Raw genomic sequence first — 23,746 nt, forward strand, 5'->3', positions numbered from 1 at the left:
GCATCTGTGGGAGCAATGGGGAGTGTGAGCCCGTGCTGTGCTGCACTGCTGAGCTGGCAGCACGGTGGATACGGGCAGGACGTTCTCTGTTTCCCCCAGAGCTGGGGCCTGCAGGCACCTTGCCGGCCCTTGGCACAGGCTGTGCCAGCCAACAAAGCCCAGCAGGCCGGGAGGAGAGCCCGGGGGCAGCGCAGCTGCTTGGGCAGTGGCTGCTGCCAGGGACACGGGCCAAAGCCATCCCTGAGCAGCCACTGCCAGCCCTGGCCCTCCCTGCCCCGTGACAGCTCCCCCAGCCCCAGGGGACAGGCTCAGGCCCTGTCAGGACCCAGCGCAGCCCCTGCCCAGTCGGGAGCCAGGGCTGGCTCTGGCCCTGGGCTGGTGGCAGGGCTCCCGCTCGGGGCTGCTCCTGTGCCTTAGGCCTCTGGGCACTCAGGGCCAGCTCCGCAGCAGCTGCAGCGCCAGGGACCTTGCTGCACCAGTCCCGTTTCCCCGGGGCTCTGAACCAGCTCCAGAGGCCTGGAAGCCGAGGCGCCTCCAGCTTTGGCTGCTGCCGGGCCGGGCAAGGGCAGGCCCTGGGGGAAGAGCTGCTGTCACACAGCCCCAGCCAGGGCTGAGCCCGGCACAGCAATTATCTGCTGTGCCTGTGCCCGTGTCTGCCATCGCCTTCCTTCCTGCAGCTAGGGCTGCCAGTGATCCACTGCTTCTCCCTGGGTGCTCCTCCTTCTGCACAGCCTTTTGGTCCATCACTTGAAAAAGGGAAAAAGGGACAACTGGATCAAATGGAAACACTCCCCACTGGGGAGGTGGCACCTTCATGAGGCAATGCTTGTCTAAGTCACAGGTAAAGATCAGGAAAAAGCCCAGGTAATTGGGGCTGGGCCAGTGCACTCCCTTGTGCAAACAGCTGCACCTCCTGATCTTCTCAGAGACTGGGAAATGGCAGGGCATCTCAGGCCCACGGTACAGTTGGGGCACCCTATCAGCTAATGCCAAATTCCATCCTGCAGAGGCTGGGGAGGAATTGCAGCCAGGCCAGGTTGGGAAACAGCCCTGCAGGGCGTGAAAGCAGCAGCGGGGCAGCGAGGCTGCCATGGATCCCTTCCTGCTGTGCCAGGCACGGCGTGTCCAGATGTGCAGCCAAAGACCCTGGCTGCTGAGTCCCAGGGGAAGCATGAGGGAAATGCACCCACCTTCTCTTGTCTGCAGGGGTTCCTTCAGCTCTTGCCTCATCTGTTTGGATGGTTCCATGGATATCTTATCTGTTGTACCTTGGACTTTCCCTGTTGGAGTACCTTAGAGAAAAATATTTCCATTTCCCAGGAATGGATCCTACAAAAGCAAGGCTCAGTCTGTGGGGTCAGCAGGGACACACTACTCACCCCTGTGATGGGAGATGGGCTTGAGTGCAACATCCAAGGTAGGAGCTGGAGAAGTCCTCCCTGTAGACACATCTGTAACACAACAGCCACAGAAGCTTCTGTCACCTGGTGCCTGCCCGCTTGTCTACAATTCTTCCTTGGTGGCACACTGAGAACATACCTGCAGGAGGCTCCAAGGGCTTCAAATCTTTATTCATCCAAGCTGATGGAGAAGCCTTCCCAGCACCCTCATCTGGAATGGAGCACAGATGCGAACATTTTCCAGGGTGTGTTGGGATCCCCTTCTGCCACAGGGAACTGGGCACAGCAAGGGGGTCGGGTAAGGCTGTAGGAGCCAGACGTGAATAGACATGTCCAAAGGTGCACAGGGGCCTGGGGAGCTCTGGGCTGCCTCCTGGTCACTTTCCACACTCTTTCCCTGCCCTCAGCAACATCCCTGGGAGGGTGGCTGGAGCAGCGCAGGGCCCCGGGGTTCTCTCCCTCAGACACAGAGGAAATCCTCTCTAAAGCCCTGGGGAAAACTGCAGCAGGCAGTGACACAGCTATCCCTCCCTCCCTCTGTCCCTCTTGCCCTCCTTCTGCTGGGACAGCTCTCAGATCCCAAGGGCAAACAGCCAGGCCCTCTCAGGACACACTGGAGCCTTGCTCTCCCCCTCTGTCCTTTCCCCACCGTGGGCACCCCGTGCAGTCACTGCCAGGTTTCAGGACATGTTTCCCATGGAGGGACCCCAGCAGGACTGCTCAGTACCCGAGTGCCCTGAGCCTGCTAGGGATAATTCCCCTGGGCTGTGCCGCTCTAGTCCAGGCTGTACCTGCACTGCCAAGCAGCAGAGAGGGCAGCTGGGCTGCTGGGCTCAGACCCAGAGGCACAGCAATTACCTCCTCTGCCTGTGCCTGGCCTGGCCTCCCTTCCTGGAGCTGAGGCTGGCACGGAACTACTGCTTCCTCCAGGAAATGCTTCCATCTGCACAGGCTCTCCTTTCATTTCTGGAGAATGGAAAAGAGACATATGGATCGGATGGAAACATTCCTGACTGGGAATGGGGAAGGGGACAATTTCAGGAGGCATCACTTGTGAAAGGAATGCATAAGGATCAGAAAACACCCAGGATTTTGGGACAACCCAAGGCTGCTTCCTTCCCCAAACCGCCCCAACATCTGATCTGCCTGGACACCAGGAAATTGCAGGGGATCTGAGGGTGGGCATGGACTGTGGTGCAATTGGGGCTGCCTGTCAGCTGATGCCAAATGCCTTCCTGCAGAGGCTGGGCAGAAGCTGCAGCCAGGCCAGGCTGGGAAACAGCCCTGCAGGGCGTGAAAGCAGCAGCGGGGCAGAGAGGCTGCCATGGATCCCTTCCTGCTGTGCCGGGCACGGCGTGTCCAGATGTGCAGCCAAAGACCCCGGCTGCTGAGTCCCAGGGGAAGCACGAGGGAAATGCACCAATACACCCACCTTTTCATCTCTGCAGACATTCCTTCAGCATTTGCCACGTAATTTCTATTGGGTCCTGGAATTTCTTGCCTGCCATGTCTTTGGTCTCTCCTGTCGTAGGACGTTAAGAGAAAGTAGTTCCATTTCCCAGGAATGGATCCCAAAAAAGCAGGGCTCAGCCTGAGGGGTCAGCAGGGACACACTACTCACCCCTGCCATGTGAGCTGGGCTTCTGTGCAGCATCCAAGGTAGGAGTTGGTGAGGTCGTCCCTGCAGACACGCCTGTAACACAACAGCCACAGAAGCTTCTGTCACCTGCTTCTTGCCAGTCAGTCAAACATTACGCCTTGGTGGGACAGTGAGAATATACCTGCAGAATGCTCGGAGGGCTTCACAACTTCAGAGCGCCAGGCTAATGGAGAATCCTTCCCAGCATCCCAGTCTGGAAGCAAACCAAGATGAGAACTGTTTCCATTGTGTGCCAGGGCTGGCTCTGGCCCTGGGCTGGCGGCAGGGCTCCCGCTTGGGGCTGCTCCTGTGCCTTGGGCCTCTGGGCACTCAGGGCCAGCTCCGCAGCAGCTGCAGCGCCAGGGACATTGCTGCACCAGTCCCGTTTCCCCGGGGCTCTGAACCAGCTCCAGAGGCCTGGAAGCCGAGACGCCTCCAGCTTTGGCTGCTGCCGGGCCGGGCAAGGGCAGGCCCTGGGGGAAGAGCTGCTGCCACACAGCCCCGGCCAGGGCTGAGCCCGGCACAGCAATTACCTGCTGTGCCTGTGCCCGTGTCTGGCTTTGCCTTCCTTCCTGCAGCAGGGGCTGGCACCAAAGATGGAGTGCTTCCTTCAAGAAATGCCACCTTCCACTGAAGCACTATGTCCATCTCTTGACAAAGGAAGGGAGACAGCTGCATAAGATGGGGCTGTTTCCCACTTGGGCGGTGGCATAAGAGGTAATATTTGTGAAATTTATGGAGCAGGAAAATGGCCAGATTACAGTGGCATGATGAGAGCACTTCCACCACCAAACAGCCACCCTTTTCCTAATCTGCAGGGCTGGATATAGTGGGGGATCTCAGGGTGTGTTACAGTTTGGGCTGCCTGTCAGCTGATGCCAAATAACTTCCTGCAGAGGCTGGGCAGAAGCTGCAGCCAGGCCAGGCAGGGAAACAGCCCTGCAGGATGTGAAGGCAGCAGCGGGGCAGCGAGGCTGCCATGGATCCCTTCCCGCTGTGCCGGGCACGGCGTGTCCAGATGTGCAGCCAAAGCCCCCGGCTGCTGAGTCCCAGGGGAAGCATGAGGGAAATGCACCCACCTTCTCTTGTCTGCAGGGGTTCCTTCAGCTCTTGCCTAATCCGTTAGGATGGTTCCATGGATATCTTATCTGTTGTATCTTGGACTTTCCCTGTTGGAGTACCTTAGAGAAAAATATTTCCATTTCCCAGGAATTGATCCTACAAAAGTAAGGCTCAGCCTTTGAGGTCAGCAGGGACACACTACTCACCCCTGTGATGGGAGCTGCGCTTGCGTATAGCATCCAAGGTAGGAGCTGGAGAAGCTGGAGAAGTCCTCCCTGTAGACACATCTGTAACACAACAGCCACAGAAGCTTCTGTCACCTGCTTCCTGCCCGCTTGTCTACAGTTCTTCCTTGGTGGCACACTGAGAACATTCCTGCAGGAGGCTCCAAGGGCTTCAAAACTTTATTCATCCAAGCTGATGGAGAAGCCTTCCCAGCAACCTCATCTAGAACGGAGCACAGATGAGAACACTTTCCAGAGTGTGCTGGGATCCCCTTCTGCCACAGGGAACTGGGCACTGCCACGGGGTCGGGTAAGGCCGTGGGAGCCAGATGAGAATGGACATGGCCAAAGGTGCACAGGGGCCTGGGGAGCTCTGGGCTGCCTCCTGGTCACTCTCCACACTCTTTCCCTGCGCTCAGCAACATCCCTGGGAGGGGTGGCTGGAGCAGCGCAGGGCCCCCGGGTTCTCTCCCTCAGACACAGAGGAAATCCTCTCTAAAGCCCCGGGGAAAACTGCAGCAGGCAGTGACACAGCTATCCATCCCTCCCTCTGTCCCTCCCGTCCTCCTTCTGCTGGGACAGCTCCCAGATCCCAAGGGCAAACAGCCAGGCCCTCTCAGGACACACTGGAGCCTTGATCTCCCTCTCTGTCCTTTCCCCACCGTGGGCACCCCGTGCAGTCACTGCCAGGTTTCAGGACATGTCTCCCATGGAGGGACCCCAGCAGGACTGCTCAGTACCCGAGTGCCCTGAGCCTGCTCGGGATAATTCCCCTGGGCTGTGCCTGACTTGTCCAGGCTGTCCCTGCACTGCCAGGCAGCAGAGAGAGCAGCTCAAGCCTTAGTAGGGCTCAGGCCCACAGGCACAGCAATTACCCCCTGGGCCTGTGCCTGGCATCACCTCCCTTCCTGCAGCAGAGGCTGGCATGGAGCACCTGCTTCCTCTGGGAAACGCCGCCTTATGCCCAGCCTCTCCATCCACTTTTGGCGAAAGGAAGAGGGACAGCTGGATCAGGTGGGGCTGTTCCCCACTGGGGAGGTGGCGCCTTCAGGAGGGAATGCTTGTCAAAGACATGGCTAAGAATCAGGAAATCCCTATAAACATTTTGGGAAGGCCAGGGCCCTCCCTTCTCCAAACTGGTGCCCTTTCTGTTCTACCCGGCGACTGGAAAATTGCAGGGGATCTCAGGCCTGTGGTGCAATTAGGCGGCCCGTCAGCTGATGCCAAATGCCTTCCTGCAGGGGCTGGGCACAAGCTGCAGCCAGGCCAGGCTGGGAAACAGCCCTGCAGGGCGTCAAAGCAGCAGCAGCGGGGCAGCGAGGCTGCCATGGATCCCTTCCCACTGTGCCAGGCACGGCGTGTCCAGATGTGCAGCCAAAGCCCCCGGCTGCTGAGACCCAGGGGAAGCATGAGGGAAATGCACCCACCTTCTCCTGCCTGCTGCATTTCCTTCAGCATTTGCCTCATGTTTTCGGATGGATCATGGGGTTTGTGGTGTCCTGTAGCTTGGTCCTTCCCCCTCGGAGGACCTTAGAGCAATAGAATTCCATTTCCTAGGAACAGATCCCACAAAAGCAGGGCTCAGCCTGTGGGGTCAGCAGGGACACACTACTCACCTCTGCGATGGTTGCCAGGCTTCTGTGTAAGAATCAGCAAAGTAGCTGGAGAAGTCCTCCCTGCAGACACACCTGTAACTCAACAGCCACAGAAGCTTCTGCCATCTCTGCTGATCTGCACGGGCACCTCTGAGCCGCAGGAGCGGTGAGGGGATCGTGCAGGGCGAGGGCACACACGTTCATGGTTCTGTGCTGGCACCTGCAGCGATGCCCCCCTCGCCCAGCTTTGGCCTCTGAGCTGGCAGCTCTCCCAGGGGAAAGGCCTTGACCTACCCTCAGCATCTCCCAGAGCCTCAGTCCTGGATGTGGCTTGGGAAGCTGCACCACCTTCACCAGCAGGTTCAGCTGCAAAGAAAGGCAGGACAGAAGACCTGTAAATCCACCAACAGAAACACCAGCCAAACCTCACTAAACAGTCATCACTACTCCTTGAAGTAAAATAGACTGATGCATGTTAATACCTAAGCTTGTAAGCTGTAAAACCCATTGTTAGGAGAAGTAAAATATTTTATTTTAAAGTGTATTATTCATGAGGTTGTTTTAAGTGAACTGAATATTTAAGGTGTGATATGCAAATTTATTTCAAAAAATAAAATATTTTTGTGCTTTTGTTATAACAGAGAAAAGAAATAGAAGTAAAAGCTAATGAAACACTGGAAAGAATATATTAGAACAATAATATGATTCGTGAAAAATCGGAAAAAAATTAAGTATATAAGATACAAACCAGATTTAAGTTCCAAGAAACACTAAAAGTAACATTAAATCAGATAGGATATAACAAAAGCCGTTAGATATTTAATAAGGATCAAATTAAAATAAAGGAAAACAGCCAAGTATAGCTGAAAGAAAGAGAAATGTACAGACTAATTACAACTTTAGAGATAAAATGTCAAAGAAATAAAACTATAACAATTAGAAATAAGCAGATGCTATCCTAAATCCTGAAAAACAATTTAAAAGGCTCTTATAAATCTTATGAAGTAAATACTGAGAATGAGACGAATGACATCAGTGACTAGATCCCAAGGTGTAAGCTCTGCTACCAAGAAGATACACATCTTGGCCCTTTGGCTGCAACCCAAAGGGGCTTTGAGAGAGCAAGAGTGTTAAAACTGCAGAGGATTATTGTCACTGTATTAGTCATCCAAGCCCAAAAAGAATGAGCCATATGCACACTCCCAAGTTAGTGTAGTACGCTATAATTTTAACAAATTCAGAATGTGCACTATGAGTAGTAAAAGACACTGGAATAAAGAAAATGTGAAATATAGCAAAAAGAATAAAATGGCAAAATTTGTAAGCAATATATTAAAACTTTTTGTTCTGGAAGAGCTAGAGAAGAAATAAATCCTGAGAGTAGAATAAAGCAAATTGCTCAAGAAATAGAAAACAAGAACATGAGACAGTTATAAAGACACATTTTAGCAGGCAACATAAGAAAACATGAAAAACTTATTTTACAAATATTACCAGCCTTAAACGACTATGGAGTCAAAATATATCTAAAGTACAATAAGCACATGCATTGATTTAAAAAAATATAATTGACAATCCAAAGAAAAGAAATTAAAGATTTAGAATAATCTACCTTATGAGAAGAGCTGTTAATTTTATACCCTGACTTGTAGTATGAAAGTGTAGTTGTTAAGTTTTATAAATACTAAACATAAAATTAGAAAATAAGTAAGCTTTGTCAAAGTGTACCCTAAAAGTACAAATTTAATAAATTAATAGAGAAAGGGAGGGATTCTGATAGATTGTATGTACAAATTCATGCTGAGACTACAGTAATCTCGCCTAATGAAAATCCTAGCATACCAAAAGAGGGTTCCGGGCAATCAATATGCACCAAAATCCTAGCCTGAATATTCATCCCCGGAAATGCTGATTCCAGAAGATTATTTGTCTGACCAAATCTCAGCAATGATTTGCATCATCTATAAGATAAATGTGTGCCTCCTAGAATGCATATTCCAGGAGATTTTCTTCTAACAATGTGAATTATTGACCAGTTTTGGGGAAACTCTCAGCAAGAGCTGCAGCAAGAAAGGAAAAACTACATGAAAATGCAAAAAGGATAAGATCGACCATAAGAAAGCAGAAAAACACCTGCCCCCAACAACCCTTGGAGCTTGGAAATGTACAAAAAAACTTTGTGAAAGCTGTCCCTTCGTGATGCACAGGGGAGAGAAATGCCCCACCTGTCTCACCTGACGCTGTCAGCCTGCTTCAGGGCCAATCTGATATTTGCTTCTAGACATTCTAAGACTGTATTTTAATTATGGAATAAATTCTCCTTATTAATCAAAAAAAGCTAATTATTTAAAACATGCGGGACTCCTGGGACCCTCATCAGGGACCCCAAAATATCCCTTTGTGCCTCTTCAGGTCCAGGCCCAGATGTTCCCCCGGAAGGAAATGTGCCCTCAGCCCAGGGACACTCAGCATGGGCTCCCCCATCCCCTCGGGGCCCCGCTGCTGGGCACAGCAGCCCCTGCCTGGCTCCTGCCTGCCCACACCGTGGCCATCCACGGCTGCTCCTGGACATGGAGCTCAGCCAGTGCTTTTGCCAGGTGGGCTTTGCTGCTGCTACCACCAGGACACTGGGTCACAGCTCCATCTCTTTATTGCAGCAGAAGAGCTGATTTGGGAAGTGCTGTGCTGCCCCATTTCTTCAGCCCCACTAGCTGCCCACACCCACAGTGGCACTGGGCCGCCCCCAGAAAACTGTCGAATCTGGGCTGTGGCTGCAGGGCACAGCTGCTCTACAGCACAGCTGGACTGCCTTGGGGGTAGGACTGCCCTGAGGGTAGGGACAAGGAACGGGGTGAGGTCTGCTCTATGTTTTCCAAAGGTGATTACTCTACAGACCATCAGGGCCAGACCAACACTGCATTAAAGGCATACATCAACTTACAAACTTGGCAGGGTCCCAGGGCAGGACACAATCTTTAGCCAATTGGGAGAAACTGAGGGTGGAACACCAGGCGGGGAATACAAAGTTTAAACCAATTGGGGATTACAGGGGAGGGGAAGAACTTAAACAAACCAATGGGATTCCGAAGGATACAAAATTGATAGGGAAGTTTCTAGAGCAAGGGGCAGGCTTGGAGAGGGACTGACATGCAATGAGAGGAGGAACAGTGAACAAAAGGGCAGGTCTTTGGAGAGATGGACAAGTGGGGCAAAACCAACATCACATGGGGGAAAGGAGCAACCCATTGGTAATAAAATATGCTATAACAATAGAAAATAAGGGGAGGGGTATAAAACTGACTGCTAGGACTGAATTACAGTCAAAAATTTTGTTATATTTCTCCAATTACTGTATCATGAAAGAAAACCAAGCAAATTAAATGTTGCAGCAATTTTAATGAAGTAGCTGAAAAGTATATGAAATTGAATCCACTCAAAATATTGACAATATAATTTGGTTATGATAAGGGATAATTTGGTTCTTATAATAGCGCATAAGGAAAAATAACCGTGCGGGGTACACGGGGGGTACGGAGGGCAGGGCTTGACCCCTGTCCCCTCACATACAAATTGCCAAGCCTAAAATTCTCCTTTTTACCGTGTACATCATCACCATCTCCTCCCATTTTCAATTTGTCACACTTGTATCTCCACCTTCATTATCACTTTTACCACGCATGCTCCACCGTTTTTTAGGTGGTTGCACTGTTCTTTGGGGTCGTCTCTGATGAAGGCCTCTCCTCTTCCTCGATGTCCTTTGATTCACCTTTTGGATTACACATGCGCACCAAGCTGGTATAATGTAAGTCAAAGCTAATATCATACAAGCCAATACTATGTTCTAGCATCAAAGCAATAAATCTCCTATAATTAACATTTTCCTGGATGTCCAACCAAACTTTCCTCTCTTCCAACTAAATTCAGTAATACTTACTGAACTGGTTTAGGACAAATTAGGGGAAAATATCTCCAAAGGAGCCCCTTATAGGAAACAAAACCCTCCGCACCTTCCCCCCTCCCCACCACTGGATTCGGGAAGAATTTCTTCAGAGGGGAAGTGGAAAAAGCTTGTTTATTAAAGAACAACAAAAAAACACTCCCAGCACAAGAGAAATAGCCCGAGATGGCAGCAGATGTTTCACCAGTCCAAGGGGTCGAGCCGTTTCTCTCTTCGCTGTGGAGGGTACGAAGCTTCTCTTGCAGACCCCGGACAGAGCCCCTTGCCCGGCGCCGGTCCGATATCTTCGGGGGGGAAAAGGGGGGGGGGGGGGGAAGGGAAGGAAGGGAACAACAGAAACCGGGGAAAGGAGGAAAAAAAAAACGGCGAAAAAGCAAGCGAGCTAAAAAAGCAAGAAAAAAAAGAAAGAGAAGCAAAGCTAGAAGAGCAAGCAAGCAGCCAGCCGGCCAAGCAAGCATGCAAAAAAGCCGAGCCCCCAGGCGGGGGGGGGGGGGAAAGGACAAAACGATAGACACAACAAACGGAGCAGGGAACAGAAACCACGATTTGGGATAATAAGCATGAAAATGTCCTGTCCCCACGACACTTATCTCTTTCTTCTTCTTGTTCTGAACATCTGCAGGAGAAGGGGGGGAGCCCCTCCACTCCCTTTCTTCCTTGGCATTACACCTTCTAACTGTTCTACTGTTTCCAAATATTAATTATTATATCAATATTGATTACTTTACAATTTTATCAGCAGGAATCACACCTATTTATTACAACATGAACTGCAATGGAGAAGCTCTGAGTCAAGGCTCGGATGAGCTCTTCAAATAATTTCCTGGCAGAAACAGATAGCCAAACTTGCCCTTATCCCATGCAAACAGAGGGTTCCAAAAATAGCAACACCTTCCGAGGCCCTTCTGGGCATTGGGAACACGTGCTGTGGTGCCGGCTGCATCTGTGGGAGCAATGGGGAGCGTGAGCCCGTGCTGTGCTGCACTGCTGAGCTGGCAGCACGGTGGATACGGGCAGGACGTTCTCTGTTTCCCCCAGAGCTGGGGCCTGCAGGCACCTTGCCGGCCCTTGGCACAGGCTGCGCCAGCCAACAAAGCCCAGCAGGCCGGGAGGAGAGCCCAGGGGCAGCGCAGCTGCTTGGGCAGTGGCTGCTGCCAGGGACACGGGCCAAAGCCATCCCTGAGCAGCCACTGCCACCCCTGGCCCTCCCTGCCCCGTGACAGCTCCCCCAGCCCCGGGGGACAGTCAGGCCCTGTCAGGAGACACTGGAGCAATCACCTGCTGTGCCAGTGCCTGGAACTGCCTGTTCTCCTGCAGAAGAGGCTGCCACTTAGCCGCTGCTTCATCCTGGAACAGCCACCTTCTCTGTCAGCTTTTGGGTCATCGCTGGAGAAAGAAAAGGGACAGATGGATCAGATGGGACAGTTCCCCATGGGGAGGTGTCGTCTTCAGAAGCTAACACTGGTGAAAGTCATGGACAAGGATGAGGAAATCAGATGAGCTTTTGGGATTGGACAGGCCCCTCCCTTCTCCAAAGCACCACCTCTCGTGATCTGCCTGGAGACTGGGAAATTGCAGGGTAACTCAGGGTGGACATGGCCCATGGTGCAGTTTGGGCTCCCTGGCAGCAGATGCCAAATGCCTTCCTGCAGAGGCTGGGCAGAAGCTGCAGCCAGGCCAGGCTCGGAAACAGCCCTGCAGGGCGTCAAAGCAGCAGCAGCAGCAGCGGGGCAGAGAGGCTGCCATGGATCCCTTCCTGCTGTGCCGGGCATGGCGTGTCCAGATGTGCAGCCAAAGCCCCCGGCTGCTGAGTCCCAGGGGCAGCATGAGGGAAATACACTCACCATGGCACCTCTCCAGATCACTCAGCATCTTGTGCAGAGATTTGGCTGCCTCCAGAGACTTGCTGTCTCCTGTGTCTTGGTTCTTCCATCTAGGGGGACCTTAATGGAAAGTGATTCAATTTCTCCTTCAGGCCTGAGTGGCAGTGAGGGCACCTGGGTGACTGGTGCCCTCCAAGGCACTTCCTCAGCTCTGCCTCCCACTCAGGAGCACAGGTGGTTTCTCAGTGAGCTTTGCTTGGGTGGTATGTGCAAAGTGGTGAAGTATTGGTGGATCAGGCTCTGATGTTGTACAGTTCAAGAAGCTGATGACATAGAGAGCCTTGCAAAGTCTTTCAACTGGAGAAATGATTTTTGTTTCTCTCTATTGCTGATTGAGGACTCTTTTGAGGGTTTGATGCGTCCTTTCTAGGATGGATTGTCCTGTGGGGTTTGCAGGTATACCTGTCTTATGTTCTATTCCCCAGTCACTGAAGAACTCTTTCAACTTGTGAGAGGTATAGGCAGGTCCATTGTCTGTTTTGATCTCCTTTGTTACTCCCAGGGTAGCAAAGGCCAGGAAAAAATGTTTTATGGTGTGCTGCGCAGTTTTTCCTGGTTGTGTTGATCCAAGTACTGCTCCTGAAAATATATCGACTGATACATGCAAGTATTTTGACTTTCCAAAAGGTGCAAAGTGGGTTACATCTGTCTGCCACAGCTGGCAGCTGTTTAAGCCTCGGGGATTGACTCCCATCCCCATAGATGGTATCTGGTAGTTTTGACAGTTCGGGCACGTGGCAACAATAGCTCCTGCTTGATCTTTTGAATGCTTGAACATTCTGATAAGGGCAGGCACATTTTGATGAAAAAACGCATGTGACAGCTTTGCCTGGGCAAAGATGTTCGGGACATTAGCAGTCTCTATTGCCATGGCTAAGGTGTCTGCTTTCCTGTTCCCTTCTGTAATGAAACCTGGGAGGTCAGTGTGTGACCTCACGTGCATTATATGGTAAGGTTGTTTTCTGTGGGAAATTAAGCGTTTTAATGTAGAAATCAATTGGTATAACTTTGGATTGGAAACCTCTTTGAGAAGAGCATGTTCTGCTCTCATAGCTATGCCAGCAACATAAGCTGAATCTGTGACCAGATTAAAAAGTTCGTTTTTGAATTTCTCAAAGACTCTGATAACAGCTGCTAATTCTGCAATCTGTGGAGAGCGCTCCACTATTTCCGTGTCAGATTCCCAGTTTTGGGTCTTAGGGTCTTTCCATGTTATTACCGACTTGTGGGATGACCCTGAGCCATCTGTGAAGATGGTTAGAGCTTTGAGAGGTGTTCTACTTTGGATTAATTTTGAGGTCAGATGAAATGTTACATCACTATTAAAAAGCTTATGTTTTGGGATATGTACTGAAATTTGGCCTGTATAGCTGTCTAAGGCATACTGGAGATTTTCATTGGTCTGGAGCAAATGTTCCACGTCCCCAGTGGTCACTGGCAAATATATGCATGTGAACTCACACCCTGCAGGGGAGCGGAGGCAAATTGTAGCTTTTTTGTTAAATGTGCCATAATTTCTTGGAAGGTGGTAATTGTCTTTGTGGGTTGGTTATTTGTAAAGATCCATTCCAGTATTAGTAAAGGGTCTCGAAGTTGAGTGTCCCATTGGAAGATCAGTCCATAGAACCAAGGTGCTTTTCCCAGAATGACGAACTGGAAAGGCAGGCTGGGCTCAAAGCGATGGGTTTTGAGTGAAGACAGGGCTTCTTGGACCTTGGTGATGGCATCTCGGGCTTCTGCTGTAAGAGTGCATGGAGAGTCTAGATCCTCCTTGCCCCAAAGAAGGTTGAACAGTGGAGCGAGGTCCTCTGTTGTAATTCCTAGCAGTGGACGTACCCAGCTGATGGATCCGCACAGACTGTGTAAGTCTCTCAGAGTTTTTGGGTTGTCTCGGATGGCGAGCTGCTGGGGTACGATGGTCCTTTCCCGGATCTGGAGTCCAAGGTAAGTCCATGGGTTGGTGTACTGTATTTTGTCCTCACGGATCTCGAATCCTGCCTTTTCTATGGTTTCAATAGTCCTTTTAACTGCTTTGTCCAAGTACGTTTTTTCTGGTGCACAGACCAGGATATCGTCCATATGGTGATGGATGATTGCATCTGGGAATAGATTCCGAACAGGAGACAGGATGTGAGCAACATACCACTGGCATAGAGTGGGACTGCACTTGAGACCTATAGGAAGAAAAAGCCAATGATATCTTTTGAGTGGAGCCTCTCTGTTAAGAGATGGAACGGAGAAGGCAAACCATGGGGCGTCCTGGGGATGCAGCGGGATGCTGAAGAAACAGTCTTTAATATCAATGATAGCAAGTGTCCAGTCTCTAGGCAGCATCGATAGTGAGGGCAGGCCAGGCTGGAGGTGACCCATGTCCTCGATGACCTCGTTGATTTTGCAAAGATTGTGGAGGAGCCTCCACCTGTCCGTTCCAGGCTTTTGTAGTACGAAGACTGGAGAATTCCAAGGGCTGGTGGTCTCTACGATGTGGCCTTTGGCGAGCTGTTCATTCACAAGGGCATGCAGTGCACGCAGTTTGACTTTAGAGAGGGGCCACTGCTCGATCCAGATTGGGTTATGGCATTTCCAGGTGAGACGAGGAGTGTCTGGCAGTGCGCGCTCCTCAGTGGCCCCAGTTAGAATTCCGGACTGGGAATATACATAGGGAAGCACCCCACTGACATAAAATGTCCCGTCCATACGAGGTGAGGGGGGCCCTTACCACAAATGGGCGGATGGTTGCCAACTTGCCTTCAGGCCCTTTGACGAGGATGTTGTTCTTGCTCCGCATGGAAACTGTAGCTCCACCGATCCCTGTAATCATGCCTGCCACAGGTTGTAGTTCCCAGTGTGCTGGCCATTCTGAGCGAGCGATGATGGTCACGTCTGCACCGGTGTCCAGCATCCCTGATAGGTGGATCTTTTCTCCTCTGCAGGTAATACTGCACTCGATGACAGGCTTACTCGGTCCCACAGCTTGTGTCCACATTGCTGTGGGGTTTAGAGGAAGCTGTTCCCTGTGATTCTTAGGGAGTAGAAAGGCCTGTGCGAATGGAGTACCCTTTGGAAGAAAGTATGGTAAGTCTGTGCAGTACACCTGGACAGAGATTTCTTGTCCCAGGTACACTGTTTGTACTTCTGGAACAACAAATATTTCCTTTGGGCTATGGAGAGTATCACCTATAATTAGGATGTTAGAAGGACCACCTTTTGGCCCACGTTTGCCTGTGGGAACACGATACACATTGTCATTTTTAAAGTCAATGGACAGTGCAGTTACCAGTTGGCGGCGGGTTCCCCTCGGTATCGCTCCGTGTGTTGGGTCCTCCTCATGTGGTCTGGAATCTCCTGGGATGGTGCGTGACTGGCTGTGGATGGCCTTTGATTTGGTGTCCTTGCGTGGGGCCCCACCACGCTCCACTGGAAGTTTCCCGGACACGGCTGATGGTACTGCTGATTCTGGGGCCTTTGGTAGAAATTGCGAGGGTACCTGGTAGGTGACCTCTCTGGACAGTCTTTTATAAAATTGTCCAAAATCTCCGCAGTGGTAGCAGCGGACCTGGTCTTTAGAAGCTATTATTGCATATGCACCAGAAACTCCTTCTGCAACACCCTTAGTAACTGCTTGGGCCACTGTATCTTCAGTGGACAGGTGGCGTGTGCAGCTTTCCAGCATTTGCTCTATGGTAGGTTCTGTGTCTAAGGGTAAGTCTCTCAGAATTGCTTTACATTTTTCATTCGAATTACTCATGGCAAGCTTACACAACAGTTCTTTCTTTGCCTCTGAGCTCTCTATCTGTTTTTCCAGAGCATCCTTAATTCTATCCACAAATTTGATAAAGCTTTCATCTATTCCTTGTTTAATAGTAGAAAAATATTGGGTAGGGGTAGAGTCATCAGGGGTAAGGAGTAAGGAGGTTTTTGCTGCTATAGCCACGTCTTGTAGTGTTGCCTTAGGTAAAGTATCAGCTTGGTGAGAGGGTTTCTGCAAATCCCCTTCACCAGCCAGCTGTTCGAGTGTAAAGTTTGACTTATCAGCATCTGCAGCGTAGTTATCTGATAATGTTTGTAATTGCTTTTCCAATGCCTGTCCCAAAGCATGTACTCGGCGGGAGAAAGGAGGCACTGGGCAATATTTTTAATATCGTGGGGTACCAGAACATGTGCTGAGAACGTAGATTCTAGGGAATTTCTAAAAATATGTGAACTTCTGCCATGTTCTTTGGCAGTATTTCTTAATTGCACGAGTTCTTTATTTGTAATAGGTTCCCATGTCTTTCTAGTAGTAGCACCTCCCCTTTTTCCCTTTTTATAATCTACTGGAAAGGCAGTAATTCTCTGAGGTAATTGCCAGTCCTCTGCCTGTGTTGCTTCCATTTTTATTTTTGCCCATGGATCAATATACTCTATTTCCGAATCCAAATCGCTGTCACTGCTGTCATCAGATGACGAGAAGTGAGAGTTAGCAGGCCGTGCCTTATGTTTCTTATGGCAGGCTGGAGCAACATTTGGCCGAGGGGCATGTGGCTGGTCAGAGTGTAAGGCAGCACATGGCAGAACGTGGCTACAGGGAGGCAGTGGGGCTGGAGTGGCCGTGCAATGCGTGGCACAGCAGGCACAGGACTGGGGGGCGTGGGGAGGGGGGGGTGGTGCCGGGGGAAGTCTGGGAGGTCCCGGCCGGGGGTCCCTGAGGGTGGGTGTGTGGCTGCAGAGCCTGGGTATGGGGGCAGGGGGGTGCGGGAGGGAGGAGGCGGCGGGACTGGAGGAGGGTGCCACGGGTACGCAGGCGGGCTGATCCCCTGCCTCAGCAGGGATGATACCGGGGGCAGGGAAAGACGCCAAGGTGGCGGGGGGGGCAGGGGTGGGAGGGGCGGGAGAGGGAGTGGGGGGGCCGCGGCAGGGGCAGGAGGAACGGCAGAGGGAATGGGGTTTGGGTCAGACTCGGCGGGAACTGGCGCAGATGCTCTCGGAGATAAAACAGAGCAAGGAGGCGCGCAGGGTGTAGCTCCTGACGGGGAGGCGGGGGGGAGGAGGGGTTGGGCAGGGGCCGTGGAGGCAGCGGGGTCGGGGAGGTGCGGTGCAAGGGTAGTGGTGGATGGCAGGACGCTAGGACCCAGAGGAGTACTGGATTCCAGGGTGGATGGGGAGTTCTCTGCGCGATTAGCATTTGAAAGAGGGACGTCTGTTGAGTCAGATAAGAGTTTGGAGCTTTGTTCAACAGAAGTTTGCCCTGAAGTTACTATTTTTTTGTTAGTTTTTTCTACAGCTTTAGTTGTAGTGTGAAATATAGGTAAAAACCAGGTTACAGAAAAGTCTTGGTTAATTTGAAACTTATATATCGTGGTCCCAATTGTATCCCAAAAGGAATCTAAGGTAATAGTCTGTGTATTAGTATCTGGAAAGTGGCAGAGAATCCACGTTATAAATTTTTTCAGGTTAATTTTTGAAAGGTTACCTTTAGAAAAAGAAAAGTTGTTAGAAGATAGGATTTCTAGGATTAGTAAATATAAATCTCTCTCGTTCTGGGATCGTTTCAATGTACTAAGCTTTGATTCCATGTTCCCGTTCCCCGCCAGCAGAAAAAAGAGAAAAAAACCAAAAAAAAGGACCCAAGGAAAAAGTATTTTGCGCGCAAGAAAGGCTGTTTTAAACTTACACTTCTTCAGCCAGTTGTGGGTCAAAGTTCTGCTGGGGGTCGTCTGCTTGTCAGCCTCCACTAACACTCGCGTGCTCAGGTGTCGTGTTACGGTTCGGCTGACCTCCTTTCCAGAAGAGTCCTTCTAAAACAGAGAGCTTCTTCTTCCAGGATTTCTGACGAGCGAAGGCAGTGACAATTTCAAGAAGAAATGCTGCTCCTCTGAAATGCCAGGTCTGGCATTCAGTTCCGCGGCCAGAATATCGCGGCGGTTCAGATGTCGGTCCAGAGGCCCCGGCTGTTCGGTGCGCCAGCTATGGCCAGGTCATTACCCTCAGGGCAGGAGCCCAGCAGGGAATGCCGGCCAGCCAGGATAGCTCAGCGGGGGGCTCAGGCAACCTAGGCAAGCTATAGTGATTTGCAGCTCTTAGTGATGATCAGCTCTTAGTGATTTCAGCTCGTAGCTTGCTAGGTGCCTCAGCAGCAGACACAGGGGAGAGAGATGTGAGAAGCGCTGTCTGGGTTCCGCAGGATTCTTTTATTCGGGTCTCCGCGAAGGGTCCAGTGACAGCTCTTCTGCCGAACCAGGCAGAATCAGGGGTTTTTATACCCTACAGGGGTTTTGAAAACTGTCCAATAGTAAGGGTCAGGGGAAAGTGATCTATGGGTTTACAGGGAGATAAGCAGGGTCCGACAGGCGGAAGAGAGGGGCTGCTAGGGTCCAGTCATGCTGACTTGGCATTTCCTAGCTCTTAGGCCTCTGACCGCCAAGGAGGCCGTGCAGGCCCTGTGCCTGCTACACTCAGTGAATGAGCAGCTTTAAAAAAAAAAAAAAGTATTTTTTTTCTCCTTTTCCTATGAGTTTTGATTAGAAAGAAATTTTATTTTATACAGTTACATTTAGTCAGGACATTAAATAACAGACGCTTTTAAGATGCCAAATGCTGGAACTGCAGCAAATTCCTCCCTGACTGACATTCATGAGTGCCTGCTCGCAGGAAGAAATCAGAAGGTCCTGTCCAGAGGGTGGGAGCAGATGTATTGCTCTCTTTTCCAGGAGCTTCTTTCCAGCTTCTTTAATGGCATCGTACAGGTTTTCAACGACGTCTGTGGAGAAAGAGAGAAAAGTCAACTAAGGGACCACAAAGAGCTGTTGTAAATTTCTTTCAAGAAGTGTTTTTCAATGCAAATGCAAGAGTGTGAGGGCCAGGAAGAAACTGAACATTCTCTTCTGAAAAAGATTGGTTATTATAGACTGAGCTTCAGAGAGCCAATGCCCAACTGGTCAGTACTTCCCAAAGAGTCCAAATCCCTCATTTCTATCAGCTACTTGTCAGGAGTATATACATGAAATGTAGATATTATATTCCTCAATAAGAACCCTGGCTGTTTGCTTTAGCTATGAAGTGAAGAGACTCTTTTCAACAGGTTCCAGCTCTGCTGCTTGTTTCAATTAAAGGCAGAGCCAAACTCTTCTGTTGGTCACATCAAACCAACATAAGTATCAGGAGTCTGTGAAAGACATAAGAGTGTCAACATTATTTCATTTTATAATACTTACAGTCTTTTAATTTAACCATGGGATACCTAGGCCATCACTGACTATATCAAATAACTGGAAAAAGCACTGGAAAAGAAGTTTTATTACAATTAAGTTTTAAAAACTAATGAATGAATTTCATAACAAAAACCATGTAGTAAGAATACAGTAATTTATATATCTCAAAGCTCTTTGATAATGGAGCCCTGAACCCCAGTCATGTGCAGTGCAGCCTCAGCTCTCCCTTTGAGGCCAGAGAACTGCCAAGGCTCAGGGCTGGGATGAGCCTTCGCCCAAAACCAGCTCCAAGACTGATTGGGAATCAATCCAGAGCAGGGCTCACACAAAGAGCAAAGTCTCAAGGCCAAAGCCAAACCTTCATCACGTTGGATTTGTTTTAACACTGATCTGGAGTAAATTTACTTCCCCGGCAACACCACTGTTCAACACCATGAAACTTTATACGAGCTACTAAATAAGCACTGTTCTGTTCAGTCCTGAACAGTGCTGCCCAAATGCTGTTGAGAACTTGCTCTGCCTCTGCCCTGTGCCCCTGGGGCTGCTCTTGGCCAGGCAGCCTCAGTGGGAGCCAGCACTGGCTGCAGCCCCAGCGGGCCCCCAGGACAAGGCCCAGCAATTGAGAGGCCAATGGAAGCACTGGGCAGCAGCAGAACCCTCAGCAGAGTTATTTGGACAACCATGGACTGGCCACAACTCCACACCAGCATGACTCCCAGTCATGCTACCAATGCCAGAAGCAGAGTTATAAGAGTTATAATAAAACTGTGGAGAGAAATCAACAACTGACCGTCTGAGCTCGTACAGCTTGCGAATGCCAAGATAGCAGCCTATCAGCACAAGTGGCACAGTGAACACTGTCACTACCGTGCCTATCATGCAGGTCCTGCGCACATCCTGGGGGCAGACAATTCTTGGGAGACGCACTGGATCCGGGGCATATATTCCTGTTTCATTGATAACGTCTGTGGGAGCAATGGGGAGCGTGAGCCCGTGCTGTGCTGCACTGCTGAGCTGGCAGCACGCTGGATACGGGCAGGACGTTCTCTGTTTCCCCCAGAGCTGGGGCCTGCAGGCACCTTGCCGGCCCTTGGCACAGGCTGTGCCAGCCAACAAAGCCCAGCAGGCCGGGAGGAGAGCCCGGGGGCAGCGCAGCTGCTTGGGCAGTGGCTGCTGCCAGGGACACGGGCCAAAGCCATCCCTGAGCAGCCACTGCCACCCCTGGCCCTCCCTGCCCCGTGACAGCTCCCCCAGCCCCAGGGGACAGGGTCAGACCCTGTCAGGAGTCATGGGAGCCTTGCACACCCCCTCTGCCCTTTCCCCACCATGGCCACCCTGTGCAGCTGCTCCCAGGTTTTGGGACGTGTCTCCCATGGAAGGAGCCCAGCAGGACTGCTGAGCCTGGCTGAGCCTGGCACAGCAATCACCTTCTGTGGCACTGTCTGGCATCTCCTCCCTTTGTGCATCAGTGGCTGGCACTGAGCCATCGCTTCCTCCAGGAAGTGCTGCCTTCCGCAAACCTTTTTGGTCCACGTCTGGAGAAAGGAAAAAGGACAGCTGGATCTGGTGGAACCATTCCCCTTTGGAGAGGTGGCATTTTTATGAAACACTACGTGTCAATGATATGGATAAGTATCAGGGAAAGGCCAAGGGTCTTGGTTCTGCTCCTGGGCCCTCCCTTCTCCAAATAGTTGCCTCTCCGGATCTACCCACAGACCAGGAAATTGCAGGGGATCTCAGGGTGGCCATGCCCTTTGGTGCAGTTTGGGCTGCCTGTCATCTGATGCCAAATGCTTTCCTGCAGAGGCTGGGCAGAAGCTGCAGCCAGGCCAGGCTGGGAAACAGCCCTGCAGGGCGTCAAAGCAGCAGCAGCAGCAGTGGGGCAGCGAGGCTGCCATGGATCCCTTCCTGCTGTGCCGGGCATGGCGTGTCCAGATGTGCAGCCAAAGCCCCCGGCTGCTGAGTCCCAGGGGAAGCATGAGGGAAATGCACCCACCACGTTGTCTCTCCAGTCCAGTCAAGATTTGGTCTGCTTGTTTGGATTCCTCCAGGGACTCACTCTGTTTAATAGGTTTTTTCCTCCCTCTCAGAGGACCTTAAGAGAAAGTATTTCCATTTCTCCAGAAATGGATTCCACAGGACCAGGGCTCAGCCTGTGGGGACAGCAGGGGTAACCTACTCACCCCTGCGATGGGAGCTGGGCTTGTGTGCAGCAACCAGCCCTGGAGCTTGAAAAGTCCTCCCTGCAGACACACCTGGAACTCAACAGCCACAGAAGCTCCTGTCACCTGGTTCCTGACAGTTTGTCAATGATTATTCTCTGAGGGGAAGTTGAGAACTTACCTGCAGAAGCTCCCAAGGGTTCCAAACCAACTTCCATCCCAGCTGCTGGAGAACCTATCCCAGCACCCTCACCTAGAAAGGGAGCATAGATCAGAACCCATTTCCATGGTGTGCTGGGATCCCCTTCTGCCTTTGGGAACTGGGCACTGCAAGGGGGTCGGGTAAGGCCGTGGGAGCCAGATGTCAATGGACAAGGCCAAAGCTGCACAGGGGCCTGGGGAGCTCTGGACTGGCTCTGGTCACTCTCCACCCTCTTTGCAGGCCCTGTGCAACATCCCTGGAGGGGCAGGCACTGACACACAGCAGCAGAGAGGGCATGTCAAGCCTCAGCAGGGCTCAGGCCCCGAGGCACAGCAATTACCTCCTGTGCCTGTGCCTGGCATCGCCTCCCTTCCTGCAGCAGAGGCTGCCAATGAGCCACTGCTTCCTCCGGGAAACTCAGTCTTCAGCACAGCCTTTCGTTTCATCTCTGCAGAAAGAAAAAGGAACAGTTGGATTAGGTGCAGATGTTCCTCTTTCTGGGAGTTGGAATCTTCAGGAGACAATATTGGTCAAACTGATGGATAAGGATTTGGAAATCATAAAAACTTTTGGGATTGGACAGGGCACTCTCTTGTCCAAACAGCTGCCATTCCTGATCTGCCTGGAGACCAAATTGCAGGGCACCTCAAGCCAAAGCTGCAGTTTGTGCAGCCTGTCAGCTGATGCCAAATGCCTTCCTGCAGAGGCTGGGCAGAAGCTGCAGCCAGGCCAGGCTGGGAAACAGCCCTGCAGGGCGTCAAAGCAGCAGCAGCAGCAGTGGGGCAGCGAGGCTGCCATGGATCCCTTCCCACTGTGCCGGGCATGGCGTGTCCAGATGTGCAGCCAAAGCCCCCGGCTGCTGAGTCCCAGGGGAAGCATGAGGGAAATGCACTCACCACGACGTCTCTCCAGGTCACTCAGCATCTTGTCCAGAAGTTTGGCTGCCTCCAGCGACTTGCTGTCTCCTGCGTCTTGGTTCTTCCATCTAGGAAGACCTTAATGGAAAGTGATTGAATTTCTCCTTTAGGCCCAAGTGGCAGTAAGGGCACCTGGGTGACTGGTGCCCTCCAAGGCACTCCCTCAGCTCTGCCTCCCACTCAGGAGCAGGGGCAGGGGCAGCACGTGCCTGCAGTGGCCCCACACTGGCATGGAAGGAGCCCCTTGCAGGGCAGTCGGGGCAGAAAGGACTCCCTGGAGCTGCCAGCAGCTCTAAAGCCAGCCACGGCCAGGGCCAGGGCTTGGCAGTGGCAGCAGGAGCAGCTCAGGCTCCCTGTAGCCGGCAGAGGAGCTGCAAAAGGCTCAGCCGTGGGGCACAGCCCTGGGCCTGGCCCCTTCCCTCTCTGCTCTTCGCCCTGGCTGCACAGAGCACATGGAAGGACACACTGGCATTGCACAGGGGAGGAAGATGGACAGCTAAATGCTCCTTGCTGCAACTGACAGTAATCCTGTGGGATCACTCAGGGTCTCAGTGGGGAGCAGGGCAAATTCTCAAGATTCTTTCAATCCTGAGATTATGTTGAGGGAAATGGCACATGAGTGATCTCTTGCCGCATGGACACAGAGTATTTTCTCTGAAAGGCTCACAGAGAACTTACCTCCAGCATTCTCCGGGGGTTTCAAGTCATTATCTGATAGGGCATCCAGATAGTCCATGACACCATCCCAGTCTAAAAGGGAGCAGAGATCAGAACCATTTCCATGATGTTCTGGGATTCCCCCTCTGTCTTGGGGAACTGGGCACTGCAAGGGGATCGGGTAAGACTGTGGGAACCAGATGTCAGTGGACAAGGCCAAAGCTACACAGGGGTCTGGGGAGCTCTGAGCTGGCTCTGGTCACTCTCCACCCTCTTTTCAGGCCCTGTGCAACATCCCTGGAGTGGTGGCTGGAGGAGCCCAGGGCCTGTGGGGACTCTCTCCCTCCCACAGAGGAAACCCTCCCCAAAGCCCTGGGCAAAACCATCCCCAGCGCTTCCCAGGGAGCAGGGAGCGCTGTGCCGGGAAAGGGCAGCCAGGCTGCCGGCTCACCTGCTCGCCGCGCTTGCAGCGGAGCAGCCTGGGCAGCCCTGGCAGGCAGGGCCACGGCCAGGAGCAGCAGGAGGAGGAGGCGCAGAGCAAGGGCCATGCTGCCTTGCCCTCTGCCAGTCCTGCAGCTCTTGCTGCCACCGCTGTCCCGACACCGCTGTCCCAACGTCAGCACCGCTGCTGCCACCGCCGCTGCTGCCGCAACAGTTGTGCTCAGGGACTGACTGCTGGCTCCTTGTGCTGCTGTGCAACCACGGGGCTCTGGCACCTCTGGCACCTCTGTGACCTCAGGGCCTGCTGTGACCTCAGTCTGCTGTGACCCCAGAGCCCGGCTGTGACCTCATGGCCTCAGCTGTACCCCCAGGGTGTGCCCCCATCTGCATGGATGGATTGCCCCGAATGTAAATGG

General features: G+C 51.9%; 2 long non-coding RNA genes across 2 annotated transcripts; both read right to left on the bottom strand.

Annotated features, from left to right (window-relative positions):
- Positions 1–2,258: 2,258 nt before the first annotated feature.
- LOC135307659 (uncharacterized) lies at positions 2,259–5,811 on the bottom strand. Its single transcript, XR_010368350.1, has 8 exons — positions 5,753–5,811; positions 4,308–4,548; positions 4,119–4,220; positions 3,573–3,689; positions 3,182–3,253; positions 3,022–3,093; positions 2,833–2,922; positions 2,259–2,366 (listed from the first exon to the last, which is right to left on the bottom strand). It is a non-coding gene; the product is annotated as an uncharacterized LOC135307659 (long non-coding RNA).
- A 12,444-nt stretch (positions 5,812–18,255) lies between these two features.
- On the bottom strand, positions 18,256–19,264 carry LOC135307173 (uncharacterized). Its single transcript, XR_010367895.1, has 2 exons — positions 18,955–19,264; positions 18,256–18,500 (listed from the first exon to the last, which is right to left on the bottom strand). It is a non-coding gene; the product is annotated as an uncharacterized LOC135307173 (long non-coding RNA).
- Between the last annotated feature and the right edge of the window lie 4,482 nt (positions 19,265–23,746).

This window comes from Passer domesticus, chromosome 9 (assembly GCF_036417665.1).
Source record: "Passer domesticus isolate bPasDom1 chromosome 9, bPasDom1.hap1, whole genome shotgun sequence".
NCBI classification, from domain to species: Eukaryota; Metazoa; Chordata; class Aves; order Passeriformes; family Passeridae; genus Passer; species Passer domesticus.